At 38.5% G+C, this 16,379-nt stretch overlaps 1 long non-coding RNA gene across 1 annotated transcript; it reads left to right on the top strand.

The window, feature by feature from the left end:
- Positions 1 to 428: 428 nt before the first annotated feature.
- LOC113287872 lies at positions 429 to 3,768 on the top strand. The gene is made up of 3 exons (XR_003330371.1): positions 429 to 2,238; positions 2,978 to 3,062; positions 3,598 to 3,768. It is a non-coding gene; the product is annotated as an uncharacterized LOC113287872 (long non-coding RNA).
- Positions 3,769 to 16,379: the final 12,611 nt, after the last annotated feature.

The raw sequence follows: 16,379 nt of genomic DNA, 5'->3' as shown, positions 1-16,379 counted from the left end.
TTCTATAAGGTGGGGAGTTTTTGAAGACCATAAGTATGGTTTAATTTTCGAGGACGAAAATGAATAAGGTGGGGAGAATGTAAGGACCCTTAAGCTCGTCAACGCTATTAGACTAGTCAAGAGACGATTTAGCCGATAATAACTCGATTAGTTTAACACGAACCTTAATTAATAGAAATTAATCTAACAACGAACTGGATACGAAACTAGTACCACTAGATAGATATCGAAAAGTTATGCGAAATGGACTACTCGAACGTGTCAATTGGATACCGGATGAAGCAGAAATCATCAGATTAGCATAAAGGGCAAATTAGTCTTTTTACCATTAGACCGACCCGGGCATCCCTTATCACGGATAGTGTGTGTTTAGTGTTTCCACGTTAGTCTTATCACCAAAACCCGATCGAATAATTCATTCTTCTTCCAAGTTCTTCTTTCTTCTTTCCTCTTCTATTTTCTTCTGTTCTTTCTTTTCTTCTCCTCCTTCTCTGTTCTAGCCTGCTAATGAAAGTTTGTGAATCAAATTCGAGTTTTTGAGATCGTAACAAGAAGGGAAATATCAGGGATTGATTTCAGGTGGTGAAGATGGTTGTGCAATTGAATTAGATTCTAAAGTTAAGTTAATCAGAGAGAGTCAGGTTAGCGTTTATGATCGATGTCGTGTTGAAAAGGAAAATGATAAATTATTGGGTTGTTAATGGATGAAGAACAAAAGGGTTGAGGTTTAATTGAAGTTTTGAAGTTGTTTTAGAGAAGAATCAAAGAATTATGTATTCTCAGGGGTTTGCTTAGAAGTTCAATTAACGAGGAATAAGATGGATTTAGAGATGGGTTCGTTCTTAATTGATGTTTGATTGAAGCTGTAGAGTTGTTGAGGATTGAATCAGTTAATTAGGGTTTCTGAGTTTGATTCGGAGATAAGCTTAGAAAATGAAATTGATGTTCAAGAAGTGTAATTAGAGATGGGTGGATTTGAATTAGAGAAGTTCTGATTTGGGAAATTGAATTAGAAATTAGGGTTCTTAATGAAGTTCGAATTGCTGATATACAAAGGGTTGTATTGATTTGTAATGAACTGCACAATGGAATTGATGTTAGTGTATGAGTTGTAAATAGGAAGAGGTATCTGAAACTGCTTGTGTTGATACTGTTGAGAATACGAAGAAGGACATCTGAGTTGTAGTTGGGTGTTTGGTGTTGATTGAAGTTGAACTGGATTAGCAGAGAAGATGGATTAACCTTAAAGTGTTAGACATGCATTTTAGGTAATTGTCATTCTCTGTGTTTATGTTGAGTAATGCAGTTATGTTGAAACAGGAACATCTCTGAAAGTATCTGAGTTTGTATGATCTTAGTGAATGAGATGTTACATGGAGTGTGTGTTACTTGAGTTGCGAATTAGCTGAATTGTTGTGGTTGAGTTATGGAATTCATGTGGCTTAGTATAAAACGGACAAGTTGTATGTGAGTTGCAGCCTAATGGAGTTTGTGGTTCTGAAATGGTTGTGGTTGTGTTGCTGATGACATTAAGTTAGTGGTTCAGAGGCTGGTAATTTAGAGTTGAAGTTGTAGGGGATATGAGTGATGTTAAGGTATTGTAATGCAGCTGAAGTAAGATGAATGGTTTAAAAGTTGTGGGTATGCAGGTGTTTGTGTTGAGAGTTGGGTTACATGAATGAATGTGTGTAGACGGTGGTGCAAGTTGTGATTCTGGCGGAACTGCAGATTCAGTTTGTGCTGGCGGAGTTAATGTTAATACGAATGTCAGGAAGTTAGTGTATGCTGCAGATGATGTTCTAAGGATGAAGAAGATTAATATGTATCGGAGATTACAGCTTGTGGTGGTGCTAATGGTGACTTGAGGTAGGTGTTGATGGAATTTTACTAAGTTGCTGGTGAGTAATTGTGTTGGTGAGGATTCAGTTTGAATGCACAAAAATTCTAGAGTGAAATGCTAGATGAATGTTAGGGTCACTGCTATGGTCTCTGAAGTTGATGAAAATGGATAATTATATGTTGATGTTGTTGGTTTTAAGTAGTGAACTTGTATGAAAGATGGTTTTGTTGAGCTGAGCTGTAGATAATGAAGTGTACAAGAATCTGAGATGATAATAATGAATTTGGTAATGTTTTAGTTTTTGGAATTCCAATATGCTGATAAGATATATGAGCTGAAGTTGATTGTAATGCTGCTATAACAATGTTCTTAGTGAAAGCCTGCATCTGCAGATCAAGGTAACCTATTTATGTAATTTAAAGTGAATTATAAACTTGTCTTAAAGGGAAGAATTGTATATCGATGAATTGAATAGGTTTAGATCAATTTTGAGTTATAAATTGGAAAGAATGAATAGATTGAAGGTGAGCTAGAGTTAGAATCACAGTTGTATAAGAAGTTATGGCTTGTGTTATGGCCTAGCCTTATTCTTAGTCATCCCAGTCAGCTGACTCAGTTAATCTGACTGAGTCACATGTGTACCTGACCTACCTTAATCAGTCTTAGTGACTAAGTTAACTCTGTCTTGAATCGGTTTGACCTAGTACTGACTCAGTGAACCTTGACTGAGTTAATTCCTTTGACTGTTGACCTGACTTTACACGTTGACCGTCAGTCTGACCAGTGACCCTACGTTGACCGTTTCATTTGACTGTTAATTGACCCAGTTGGGCCAGGCCTTGTGTAATGGGATTGTTAGTAGGTTTGGACTTGGGGCTAGTTACTCTAGATTAATGTTTTGGACCTCTTATGATCTGAGTTAACCTTTGGTTCCTTCTACAAAGTTGTAGATACTCATAAGGTTTAGATAATGAACTATAGAAGCAATCTAATTGAATTAGTAAACTTTAGACATGTAAGAGATGGATAGTGGAGATGTGTAGAACCACTAATGGGCTTAAGACCATTAGATAGATTTCTATGATTCTTATGTGAGATATTTTCGCTAGATTCTTAGACTTCTTGTGTGATTAACAGTTAGTCTGGATTAACAACGATCGATGCAAGGGATGAACCAGTGGACCGTGGATCTCGAGGTAGGCGTGGCTTGTCATCAAAAGAGGTGGGAATACTTTTAACTCTTTTGTGATTATTGTTGCTTTTTTTTACCAAAGTTTAAGTTTAACAAATTCATGTGTATTCCATGCATTGTTTTATTTAAAATTCTGAAAGTACTGTTGATTTCTTCTAGTATTTCCATTGCTTGGAAATGAATTGTAATGCTTTGTTTGTCTTCGTGAATTGTTTGGGAAATAAGAATTTCCATTTGATTGTTTGGAAATGAGAATTTACATCTGTGGTATATAGGATGTTGCTCCTTCATTTATACTACTCACTTTCGAGCTATGCTTAATAGGTGCGGGACGAGTTCACCATATAGCTATCTAGGTGCGGGACGAGTCACCATATTATATATTGTTTGGAAGGAGTTAGTTCCATATACATGATTGTTTACTTCTGTGAAATTGGTTGTGTTTAGTGTTTAGGGAAAACAAGAATTGTTTTCAAATCATTTCCAATGATTGCATGAAAGTTAAATGTTATTCCTACAGGGCACCCCTTTTAGGGATGATGTGCTCACCCATTCCCACTTTCAGTTTCAGAGACAGATCAGAGTTGCGCAGCAAAAGCTTCAAGGGTCGAGTTCTTTAGTTGTTTAACTTCTGATATGTTTATTATGTTGCATATTATATTTGTAAACCAAACGACTATTGTATATGTATCATTTGAGAGAAGTTCTTGTATATATATATATATATATTTCTGAACGGGGCTAGTTTTGGGTTAAGTTTTGTAGCAGATTTCTTAATTTACTGTTTAAGTAAATGTTTTGGATTCTTAGTGCCTCTTTATTTAGTTAATATCTTGGATTAGTCAGCTACTAGCTTTGGGGGCGCTACATGTACCCTCATTTACGTTTATGTAACTGTACCTAAACGTGTACACCATGTTGGCTCAACAATAGTTAACCGAAGTTAGCCATATGAAACTCTCGTATCAACCTTGTTCATTTAACCATAACTAGTTCAAATGACTCTAATGAAACTAGTTAAAGAGTTGTTCAATTGCTATATTCTCATAGAAATATATAAGAACACAATTGAAGAAAAATCGGTTTGATTCACTCGAATCAATTCATGTACATTATAGCCACTGTTTGCAAAGATTGCGTTCTATTATATAAATGTTTAAGTTCATGTACACAACCGATTTTAGAACTTTAACCTTCAAGTACGCATACATGACGTACCCGGACCTAGATTGGGTTTCGCCAGTACGCAAACGGGTACGCATACTTCCAATCCCAGCAGAAATACTCGGACATGAACCTTACGCCAGTACGCGAACGGGTACGCATACTTAGGTTTCCGTATTTCTCAAGCCAACAGGTACGGGTACACATACTATGGTTCCCGGACATGGATTACATATGTGCAAGAGCACACAACATATCATATCCAATAATGGTTAAGTGTTATAAACTCTTATTTCAATCATTGAAACTTTCTTAGAGGATGACAATAGTCGTTTTCACACACTATTAGCATCAAAGAAAATTTTAAGTTATTGAAATAATCATAACGAAACATTCCAAGTCTACACCAAATGGTTATATCACACAAACCATGTAAGATGTTACTCGGAAATTTTCACATGATCATCTTTTGACTTGCGTCAAGAATATAAGATGAACTTGGTCGAAGCGAAAGCTTGCCAACACATATTTCGAGAAATATATAAGCGAGTTAAACTCAACTCGAAATCTCAAATGTGTATAATAGAAAACTATATCGTAACACGACTTATGTCTCAATATAGGAGATAGAGTAGAAATAGACTTTCCAAGTGATAGATGGGTTTCAGTCTCCACATACCCTTTGTTGATGAAGTTCCAAAAGCTCTCCTTAGTAGTTCTTCGTCTTCAAATGATGAATGTCGTGAAGTCTAAGACTCAACTACACAATCTATGTCCTAGTCCGAGACATCTATAAGTAGACTAGAAATTAAGACTTATAGTTTTGATCAGTAGCAATGAAAAACATGCTTGAGATAGCAACGCATGCGAGTTCGACCAAGCAGTGCTCTAACATAGACAAACATTCGGTTCCGTATCTGCTAATTATTACATCTTTTTATTTAGCTTAAAAAATTACTAAGAGATGAAATCAGCGAGTAATTAAATATCGTTTCTTCCAATGATATCATTAATCAAATATTGAAATCGGCAGGTATCTACATGCATACATGTCGACTTTGTCTTTGTTAAATCTTGCCAACATAACCATTTTTTACTTCATAATAGCTTTTATTTTTTTGTCATTTCATTAAAACATGACTCTTGTCATATTGGTATGGGCTTGATAATATTCAAAATCCTTTTGTGTTAATTTTGATTTGCAAATTGTTGTTGTATGAAGTGACAATTGTTATGTGTGCATTTTTAGTCGTCATGTATTCATTTATATACTATAACCGACTTTATTTAAACATCACAGATTATCAACCACATCTTTCATGATATAATATTTCACAAATCATAATGACATGGAATTACTCGGTGACCGCCTTTATTCACCAAAACTCACCACCTCCCCAACTTCCTTTTACTACTTTTTGCTTCCTTCAGTCACTAACATGCATCACCGCCTCCTCCACCATATTTTTTACCAAGTTGTTAAAGCGGCTGTCATTTATAAATATCAGTGATGACAGGTGTGATTGTTCATAATTCGCGGCTAAACCCGATTTTCAAACCTCTATGGCTTTGGAAAGTAAAATTACGTAGTAGAAGTCAGACCATAAGGCGTAGCCGCATAAGGCGCTGAAAGGACCACATTTGGGTCTCACTTTGGGCCCATTAAAAGTTAATGACTCAGGTTTGTCCCTGTTTTTGTTGTGCAGTGCTTGTGCCAAGAAGTCTAGAACCATGACTAGAAAGGTGACTATAAATTTACTCTAACACAATATGTTCAACAAAGTTATCGTACTTTTCTCAACAAAAATAGTGTATCTTGGAAAAATGTGGGATGGTAACCTTCAAAATGAAAAGTGGAGTGCAGACAATGTCGCACTGACAATAGCAATAGGCCCTTTTTTCAGCGGCTTTCAAATATGGCCGAGTAAAATTTTGGTATATAAACCATTGTGGAAAGTCCTTTTTTTGAAGCTGAGATTAAAGGAGAGGAGCTGAACAAATATCAGTGTATAGTGTATCAGTGCAGGATACATAGAAGACAGAAAAACTCAAAATTCGCTACTAAAGTATATATTGAAAACCAATTTACATATATTAGTGAACTTCCCATTCACTAGAGCCATATGGTTTAGCCTAGGTTCCAGTCTGATGACTACAGTAAAATATGATTAATGTAAAACTTGTTAAGAAAAATGGAGATTGCAGGTGATGCGAAGGGACGAAAGAGATACGAGTATGATGAAATCAAAAGATAAAGAATAAGAGGATTGAAATAGTTGATAAAGATAATAATCTTGATTGAATAATAATAATCAAAATGTTCTCTAAACAAGAAGGCATGGCCTTTAAATAGGTTCACAAGTACCGACTAAAAGAAAAGAAAATGAAATCTACTTAAACTAGGAAAGAAAAGACTTGAATAACAAGTAAACTAGATAAAATTGATTACATAATGGAATCAATTTTTCAAAGTTGTTTCAGTCGAATGGGATCAACTTGTCAAAGTTGTTTCAGTCGTAAAGGGATCAACTTGTCATAGTTGATACTGTCATGAAGCAAAGGATGTACAACATCAGTCCTCCCTTCTTGAAAGAAACTCTCCCTCGATTTATCTAGTAGAAAGAGTTTCATTCTCTCCATGAAACTTAAAAATTTCTTGTACATTGAATATATTAGAGATGTTCCAATCAGATGGAAGATCAATAACATAAGCATTATCACTGATTTTCTTTGGTATCTTGAATGGTCCATATTTCTTCATCTTTGTCTTGTTCTAAGTTCCAGTAGGAAATCTTTCTTTCCTGAGATGAATCAAAACTAATTCTCCTTCACTAAAAGTCTTAAGTCTTCTATGTTGATTTGCATCTTACTTGTACTTGTAGTTGGAATCTGTAAGTTTTACTTTCACTTCTTGATGAATCTGTGAAGCTTTCTCAAGCATAGTATCAGCTCTTGCATTTGACTGTTGCAACTTTGGAAGAACTACCAAATCCAAAATATGGTTAGGAACCTTAGAATAAACAATCTCAAAAGGTGTCTTACCTGTAGATCTATTAACTAGGTGGTAAATGCAAACTCCATATAAGGAAGAAGAGTGTCCCATTGTTTTTCTTTGCCTCCAATAATCTTAGCTCGAATCAGATTACCTAAAGATTTCCAAATGCATCCATAAAGATTAGTTCCCAAATGCATCCATAAAGATTTCCAGAAATAGCTCAAAAATTTAGTGTCTCTATCAGACGTATAGTCTTGGGAATTCCATGCAAACGAACTACTTCTTTGAAAAATAAGTAAGCAATATTTGAAGCATTTGTTGTTTTTTTGCAGTCTATGAAGTGAGTCATCTTTGAATAACGATCCACCACCACCATAATAGAATCATTCCCCTTAGAAGTACGTGATAATCCAAGCACAAAATCCATGTTAATATCCACCCATGGAGTATCTGGAATTGGAAGTGGAGTATACAAGCCTGTGTTTTGAATAGTTCCCTTAGACTTCCTACAAACCATGTACTTTTTTTACGTACTTCTGAACATCTCGTTTAAGTGAAGGCCAGTAATAACGTTCTTCAACCAAAGCAATGGTTTTATCACGTCCAATATATCCACCAAGACCACTGTCATGCAATTCTAGGATCATATGAAGACGCAAAGAACATTGTGTTATAAATAAACGATTTCCTTTAAAAATAAAACCATATTGAATGAGAAAATCATCAACACTGCATGTTCAAGAACCACAGTTTTCCCATAGATTCTGAAAATCTTTGTCTTCACAATAAAGATCTTTTAGGAAATCAAAAGCCAAACTCTCATGTTTCAGAGTGACAAGAAGATGAGCTCTCCTACTCAAAGCATCAGCTACCTGATTTAGTTTTCCACTCTTATGTCTTATAGAGAATGTATAATGATTGATAGTAGTTTTCCAGTTCATAAGTAGACCATTTCTTCCTTATATCAGAATTTTTCTCAGTGTAACAAGCAACTGGATGATCTTCTTGAGACAATACAACTCATATACCAACAATAGAAGCATCACAATGTATTTCAAATGGCTTGTCAAAATTTGGAATAACAAGAACAGGAGCACTACACAATTTTTCTTTGAGTAAATTGAAGCTCTTATTTGCTTCTTATGTCCATTCAAAAGTATCACGCTTCAAACAATTCGTAAGACCAGCTGCAATAATACTGAAATTCTTGGAAAACCTTCTATAAAAAGAAGCTAACCCATAAAAGCTTCGCACCTCACGAACAAAAGTAGGAGTAGGCCAATCAAAAATTGCTTTAACCTTTGAATCATCTACAGAAATACCATTACTTGAAACTATATAACCTAAGAATGTCACTTTATTCGTAAGGAAAGTGCATTTCTTTAAGTTCACATATAACACATTCTCTTGTTATGCAGAAAATACTTGAGATAAATGTTCAAGATGTTCTTCTTCATTGCGACTGTAGATCAAAATATCATCAAAGTATACGATGACAAATTTTCCAAGAAAAGGTTGTAACACCTGATTCATAAGACGCATAAACGTGCTAGGAGCGTTGGACAATCCAAACGGCATCAAAAGCCATTCATATAATCCTTCACGAGTTTTAAATGCAGTCTTCCATTCATCACCTATACGAATGCATATTTGAGGATAACCACTACATAGATCAAGTTTCGCAAACACTTTATCACCAGAAAGCATATCATCCAGTCTATGTATTGGAAATTTGTATGGTACAGTTATTATGTTCAATGCCCTACATTTTATACACATACGAGGACCACCATCTTTCTTGTCTATTAAAAAGGCTGGGCTAGCACAAGAACTTTTTCTTAACCTAATCAATCCTTTTTGTAACAAATCATCAACTTGACCTTGTAAAATCTCATGCTCCTTAGGACTTAATCTATAATGAGCCTGATTAGGAATAGATGTTCCTGGTATAAAATCTATTTGATGTTGTAAATCTCATAATGGAGGTAAGATATTAGGTAATTCATCAGGAAATAATTCACCAAAAGAAGATAATAAAGTTTGTACCTTATAAAGAATCTCCAGCATAGGATAAGTAAACTCATGAGAACTCTATGAGTTTGTTGTAAAGAACGAGTAATGGGAGCAACTAGAGCAATTGTCTTCGGTTCAGAATGTTCTCTTGATGAAGTAGAAGACTGTAAAGGCCATAATACCTTAGTAAAACCATCGTGAATGAAAGTGTACGTAATATCATATCAATTATGAACAACAAAAGTATCATACTGCCATGGCCTTCCCAAAAGTAGATTTGCTGCATTCATATTAATTATGTCACAAAGAGCATAATTCTCATATCCAGGGAATGAAAATTTTACCAAAAACTGATGAGTTATCTTTTGAGTGGAAGAACTGTTTATCCATCCTACAAAATATGGATTTGGATGAAGAGTTACTAGTAACCCTAACTTCTCAACCAACCTTGCAGCTACATAATTTTCAGTACCCGCTATCAATGATCATACTACAAAGTTTTTCTTCAATAATACATCGAGACTTGAAAATACTATGCCTTTGTGAAAGACATGGTTTTGTGATCAATATTGTACGTATAACACCAAGAAAATATGCATCATAAGACTCATGCGCATGCAAGTAATTCTTCTCTTCATCCTCTAGGACGTCTTCCTCTTGTGTTTCCTCTTGAGTTTCATTAATATAAGCATGAAACTTACGGCAGTCACTTGAAGTATAACCAGTTTGGTTGCATTTATTACACTTGTCCCCTCTAAACTTGGAATAAGGATTATGAGGTTTTGGTAATGGAGTAAATTATTGATGATATTTATTTCTTCTAGTATTTGGAGTAGTATCCCTTTGGTTTGAAGTCTGAGGTGACTTAGCAGGTGGAATATCAAGCAAAGGTGAGTTTTATTTAGGAAGAGGTGTTTGGTTGTATGAAAAGTTTGTTATTGGTGCTTGTTAAATAGGTCTGCTATAATTTCTTTCAGGAGCATGAGAATAACCTTCTTGGTTACTAGGATAAGAATTATATGGTCTAGAAGTTCTGTTATAGCTTTGAACACGGTTTTGTCATGGTTGTGCTTGGCTAGAAGTATTGAGTACACGCCTCTCAATGGTTGTATATACGTATTGAGTCATTACTTGATGTATAAGCCTATTTAAACCCTCTATAAAATGTGCTAACAATTGTTCTTCAGACTCGTTCAACTGGTTACGTGCCATTAAACTATAAAATTCAGCTACATACTCTTCAACAAGTCTAGCTCCTTGTCGACAGTTTTGAAGTTTGATAATAAATAGTTGTTGCTTATAATCTCTAGGTAAAAACTCATCTCTTAATAATTCTCTCATCCTTTTCCAAGTACGTATAGGAGGTTTTAGATACTTACTTCGATCTTCACAGATTTTTCCCCACCAAGTTGCAACTCCACCTTTTAGTTTATACGTAACCAGCTTCACTTTAGAAGAATCAGGTACTTACATGAAGTTGAAAAATGACTCTACTTCATAAAACCAATCTACCAAATCTTCTATTTGTAAACCACCTTGAAAGTGGGGTATATCATCTTTCAATTTATATTCTGGTAAAGTTCTATAAGGATTCATACTAGATTTTAATCTTCTTTCATCTTCCCACTTTTTTTCTTGTTGGCTTCAATCTTGTCCTCGTCTTCATCACTGTTGATATTCACAGTTGCAGGCTTCTTACAAGGATTGTTAAGAAAGCTCTCAAATTGCATTTTGAACATAAGAAGTTGTGAAACTTCCTCAGGGATATAAGTATTCCGAACAAAAGAACTTTTCTTAACTTTCTTTGTTTCATCATCTTCTTTTTCTTCTGTTTTCTTTTCTCATTCTTCTTTATCATCGACTAACCCAGGCATCTCTTTGTCATCAAAACCAGCTGTTTGTGGGTGAAAACTGTTTCTGCTGGTTTTGGTAAATTCGTGTGTGTGGATGAGAAACGAGTCTATACCTTAAACAATTTACTGCGCGGGAGTACTTTTGATTCAAGAGATCAATCTGTACAACCCTGGCCTAAACCAAGAAATGGCCGTTCCAGGCTTTCTTCGGTCACAAAGTGAAGGATAAGGGTTGGTCTTAGGGAGGGAAGCGAAGAAAGTGTTGAGACCAGAATAGTTGATTCTGAAGGTGTGGTTGTTTACGACTTGTATCAGAAAGTAGAACTGGCTAGCAGAATGGAAAGCTACTAGGTGATTTCTGGATACTGTGTTGTTCTCTGACCAAAAATTGTTATTTGGTGAAAATAGGTGAAGCCTATTTATACAAGTCTTATCGAAACGTACCCTGGTCTCATAGGAAATGGAAACGATTGAGTGGTGGAAGAAAAGAGTAACGTGGAACCTTCAGACATTATGCTTCCATGATGAAGGAAGTGAATTCATGTAACCATCAGGCATCATTCTTCCATGATGAAGGAAATAAATTTGTTTACACCGTCACTTTTCACCACCACTAATTGTCCCGCTTCATGACACTTTCTTGTAACGGGCACATTGCACGCCGCACGCTGTAAAACGCCAGACCAATACCCTGATGAGCATCCCCCAGTTTGTGACATGTTTGATGTCTCGAGTGTTTTCGTGGAAAACATGTAGCACTGCGCTACGTGTGGAAAGTCAAAGTCAAGGGACTTACCGCAGGAATGTAATGCTATTAGGCTCGTTTTGGATGGTCGCCTAAAACTTGCCACATGTTTGTCAGTTCAGTGGCGAACTTCGATGGCTGAGATCGCATCTCATGAAGGAGGGTAGCCGTTGATTATGGCTACCTTTTGTTGGTGCCTGATAATGGCGCGGTGGCGTTTTGGTATACGCCAGTGGCAATGTGGCATGGATGGCATGGCTCGTGCATGCCAGTGGCACGGTGGTGCAAGTGGCGCCTGGCGTAGCCATTGCCACTAGATTTAGGCAGCTGGTCTCCTGAAGCTTGCCATAAGTCTGTCATTTCGGTGGCGAACTTGGATGGCTGAGATTGTATCTCATGAGGAAGGATTACCATTGATTATGGTCGCATCTTGTTGTATAGCGAAGTGGCGCCATTGGCATAGTGGCGCCTGGTGGAGCCGTGGCATGGCGGCATGCCAGTGGCGTTGTAGCATGGCCAAAGCCAAGATTTGGCTCCGTGGCCAAAGTTAGGGCTTGGCGGCATGGCCAAGGCTAGGGTTTGGCGTCGTGGCCAAGGTTAGGGTTTGGCGGCATGGCCAATGCTAGGGTTTGGCGGCATAGCCAATGCTAGGGTTTGGCGCCGTGGTGTTGGACCCACATGTGGCGTGGAAACATTGGCCATGTTGCTACATCAATCCCAACGCTTTGGGAAGAGTTAATTGGCTTTGGTTGGCGTAGCAACTTTGCCCAAATTAGGGTTTGGCATGTCGAAACCCTAATTAGTGTGTGTGGCATGCGAACGCGGCATGGCGATACTTTTGTGCAAATGTCGCCATAGCTATGCCAAAGGAGTTATGGCAAGGACATAGTGTGGAAACGGCCACACAAGTAGGGATTTCCGTGGGTGGCTATGATATGGCGCCAACCATAGGGCTTCCTGGGTCCCACACGGCTCGTGGCATGTTATGGGGTCGAAGTGGCATAATTTGTGCCGTGACTGGAAATTAATGCTTTGGTTAATGCATAGGAGTGCTTTTGACCAGAAAACCTTAATCGTAAGCTTTTCATGGCGTTGGCCACGAACAGGAGGTAGGTTAGCACATTGGGCGCTATTTATGGCATGTTGCCACGAAGTGGCATGTTTGGCATATTACTGCGGCAGAGTGGCATGTTGGCATGCCGATCAATATGTTATTGTGGCGGGGCGTGTTTGGATTGCCAGTTAGTATGGTGGCGCGGCAGGGTGCGTTTGTCCTTTAACATATGGTGACAAGTTTAGAGAGACTTGATTGGCCAATAAAAGGGGTCGGCCAAACATAAGGCGCTGACACACCTCTAGTGCTTGTGGCGCATTTAAAGTGACCCGATTGGTAGGTGGGAAGGAGATGGACGGGCCAAGCATGGGCGTGTCTACATTTCTGGTGTGAGTGTGGCAGCTTTAGAGCAACCTGATTGGTCGATGGTAGATGGGGCCAGCAAGTATGGGACCATCCACAACTTATGTGGGTGTGGCGAGTTTAAAGCGACCTAATTGGTCGAGGGAAATAGGGCCGGTTTTAGGATGGGGCATGGCCAATGGCAAGTCGCGCTAAGGCATGGCCACCCCTTCCTTTGCTGCTGCGGCTCCCTGTTTTCTGACTCGCAAGGTTTTGCACCTACTAATCCATGGAGGATTAATTACCTAGTTTGCCTAGGCTTACTCTCGACAAGCAAGGTCTAGTATACTGCACAAGGCGCAAAAGTAACGGATTGAATTCTATGTGTTGACACAGAGTTCTTTAAGTCCATAGCCAGAGAGCAGCATGTTTTCTGATTGAATACCTTATGCAAAGACCTTATCCTTGATATTTGAAAATTTGTGTTACTCTGCTGCGAGTGAACACAAATTGTCATGCCATATTAACATTAAGGGTTTATCCGGGGAACATAGCATAGAAATCATTCAAAGGAGCTTATATTCAGTGAATATAGGCAAGGTGCCGAAATTACAGGATGTCTGGGATGGTTGATACATGCACCAGTCTGTATAAATTTCATGTAAATATATTGAACGTCTCAATAAATATGCCAATGGAGAGGTTAACACTCACGAATCTGTTTCCTTATAGAGTGAGTCACATCAGATGCAAGGTTTTACGATTTTAACCCACCATCAACATTAAGTCCTCTGCTTAGCATGTAACATTGGCATTGTTGCGGGGTAAGCATGAGATGGTGACAGACAAGGAAAAAATCGAAACGGCATGTCATGAAGAGATTGTCAGGAATATTTGGCTAAACATTGTCAGGAGGCATGAAGAATCTGTGATCCTTGCATTGGCGACTTTGCATAAATTCGGCTTGGCCGCTACAGAAAGGTGGATGGCGCCTGCTTTGGGTGACTAGGTCAATGGCGATGCTGGCTATGGAAAGGTGAATGGCGCTGGCTATGGAGTGGAGAAGATGGTGTTGTTTTGAAGGGCTAAGATGAGTGTCGAGGTGGGGGATCCGTCATCACTATAATGTATTGAGGCAGTATGCCTGATAACAGAGTAGTGAGTGTTGAGGATTTTACACGTCTCAACACTAAGAGGATGGATTTTTTGAGACATCATGCATGGCAACACAATAGTGGGGTTTCGGAATTTGCACGTCTCAACATCAATAGGAGGATGTGTTGAGGCAGCATGCCTCGCAACAAAGTAGTGAGTGTTGAGGAATTTGCATGTCTCAACACTAAGAGGAAAAGGTGTCGAGGAAGCATGCCTAGCTACACAACAGTGGTGCTGAGGAATTTGCACGTCTCAACACCAAGAGGAAGAATGTGCTGAGGAAGCATGCCTAGCAACACAGTAGTGGTGTTGAGGAATTTGCACGTCTCAAAACCAAGAGGAAAATGTGTTGAGGAAGCATGCCTAGCAACACAGTAGTGGTGTTGAGGAATTTGCACGTCTCAACACCAAGAGGAGGATGTGTTGAGGCAGCATGCCTGGCAACAAAGTAGTGAGTGTTGAGGAATTTGCATGTCTCAACACTAAGAGGAAAATGTGTCGAGGAAGCATGCCTAGCTACACAATAGTGGTGTTGAGGAATTTGCACGTATCAATACCAAGAGGAAGAATGTGTTGAGGAAGAATGCCTAGAAACACAATAGTGGTGTTGAGGAATTTGCACGTCTCAACACCAAGAGGAAAATGTGTTGAGGAAGCATGCCTAGCAACACAGTAGTGGTGTTGAGGAATTTGCACGTCTCAACACCAAGAGGAAACTGTGTTTAGGAAGCATGCCTAGCAACACAGTAGTGTGTTGAGGAATTTGCACGTCTCAACACCAAGAGGAAGATGTGTTGAGGAAGCATGCCTAGAAATACAGTAGTGGTGTTGAGGAATTTGCACGTCTCAACACCAAGAGGAAGAATGTGTTGAGGAAGCATGCCTAACAATACAGTAGTGGTGTTGAGGAATTTGCACGTCTCAACACCAAGAGGAAAATGTGTTGAGGAAGCATGCCTAGCAACACAGTAGTGGTATTGAGGAATTTGCACGTCTCAACACCAAGAGGAAGAATGTGTTAAGGAATCATGCCTAGCAACACAGTAGTGGTGTTGAGGAATTTGCACGTCTCAACACCAAGAGGAAAATATGTTGAGGAAGCATGCCTAGCAACACAGTAGTGGTGTTGAGGAATTTGCACGTCTCAACACCAAGAGGAAGAATGTGTTGAGAAATTATGCCTAGCAACACAGTAGTGGTGTTGAGGAATTTGCACGTCTCAACACCAAGAGGAAGAATGTGTTGAGGAAGCGTGCCTAGCAACACAGTAGTGGTGTTGAGGAATTCGCACGTCTCAACACCAAGAGGAAGAATGTGTTGAGGAAGCATGCCTAGCAACACAGTAGTGGTGTTGAGGAATTCGCACGTCTCAACACCAAGAGAAAGAATGTGTTGAGAAAGTATGCCTAGCAACACAGTAGTGGTGTTGAGGAATTTTCATGTCTCAACACCAAGAGGAAAATGTGTTGAGGAAGCATGCCTAGCAACACAGTAGTGGTGTTGAGGAATTTACACGTCTAAACACCAAGAGGAAGAATGTGTTGAGGAAACATGCCTAGCAACACAGTAGTGGTGTTGAGGAATTTACACGTCTGAACACCAAGAGGAAAATATGTTGAGGAAGCATGCCTAGCAACACAGTAGTGGTGTTGAGGAATTTGCACGTCTAAACACCAAGAGGAAGAATGTGTTGAGGAAGCATGCCTAGCAACACAGTAGTGGTGTTGAGGAATTTGCACGTCTCAACACTAAGATATTTTAAAATTTATTGAATATGTCTAATAGATATAAAACATTTAGTTTAAGGATAGTTACTTAGCTATGTCTCCGTTAGGCATGTCTTTCGCACATGATTGGGCTTTGGGTATTTTAGGCTCCCTCATGAGTGAGCAGCATTAGGCGTTAGTGATGAAATCATGATGATGACGAGTTGATAGACAGACAAAAGTCCCCAGGTATTTGATGTGATGAAACAAAAGGTGGCCACAACTATGAACCTTGGATGGCTGCAATCACGATCCTTGAC

Source organism: Papaver somniferum, chromosome 6 (assembly GCF_003573695.1).
Source record: "Papaver somniferum cultivar HN1 chromosome 6, ASM357369v1, whole genome shotgun sequence".
Classification (NCBI taxonomy): domain Eukaryota; kingdom Viridiplantae; phylum Streptophyta; class Magnoliopsida; order Ranunculales; family Papaveraceae; genus Papaver; species Papaver somniferum.
This window is presented reverse-complemented; position numbering and strand designations above follow the sequence as displayed.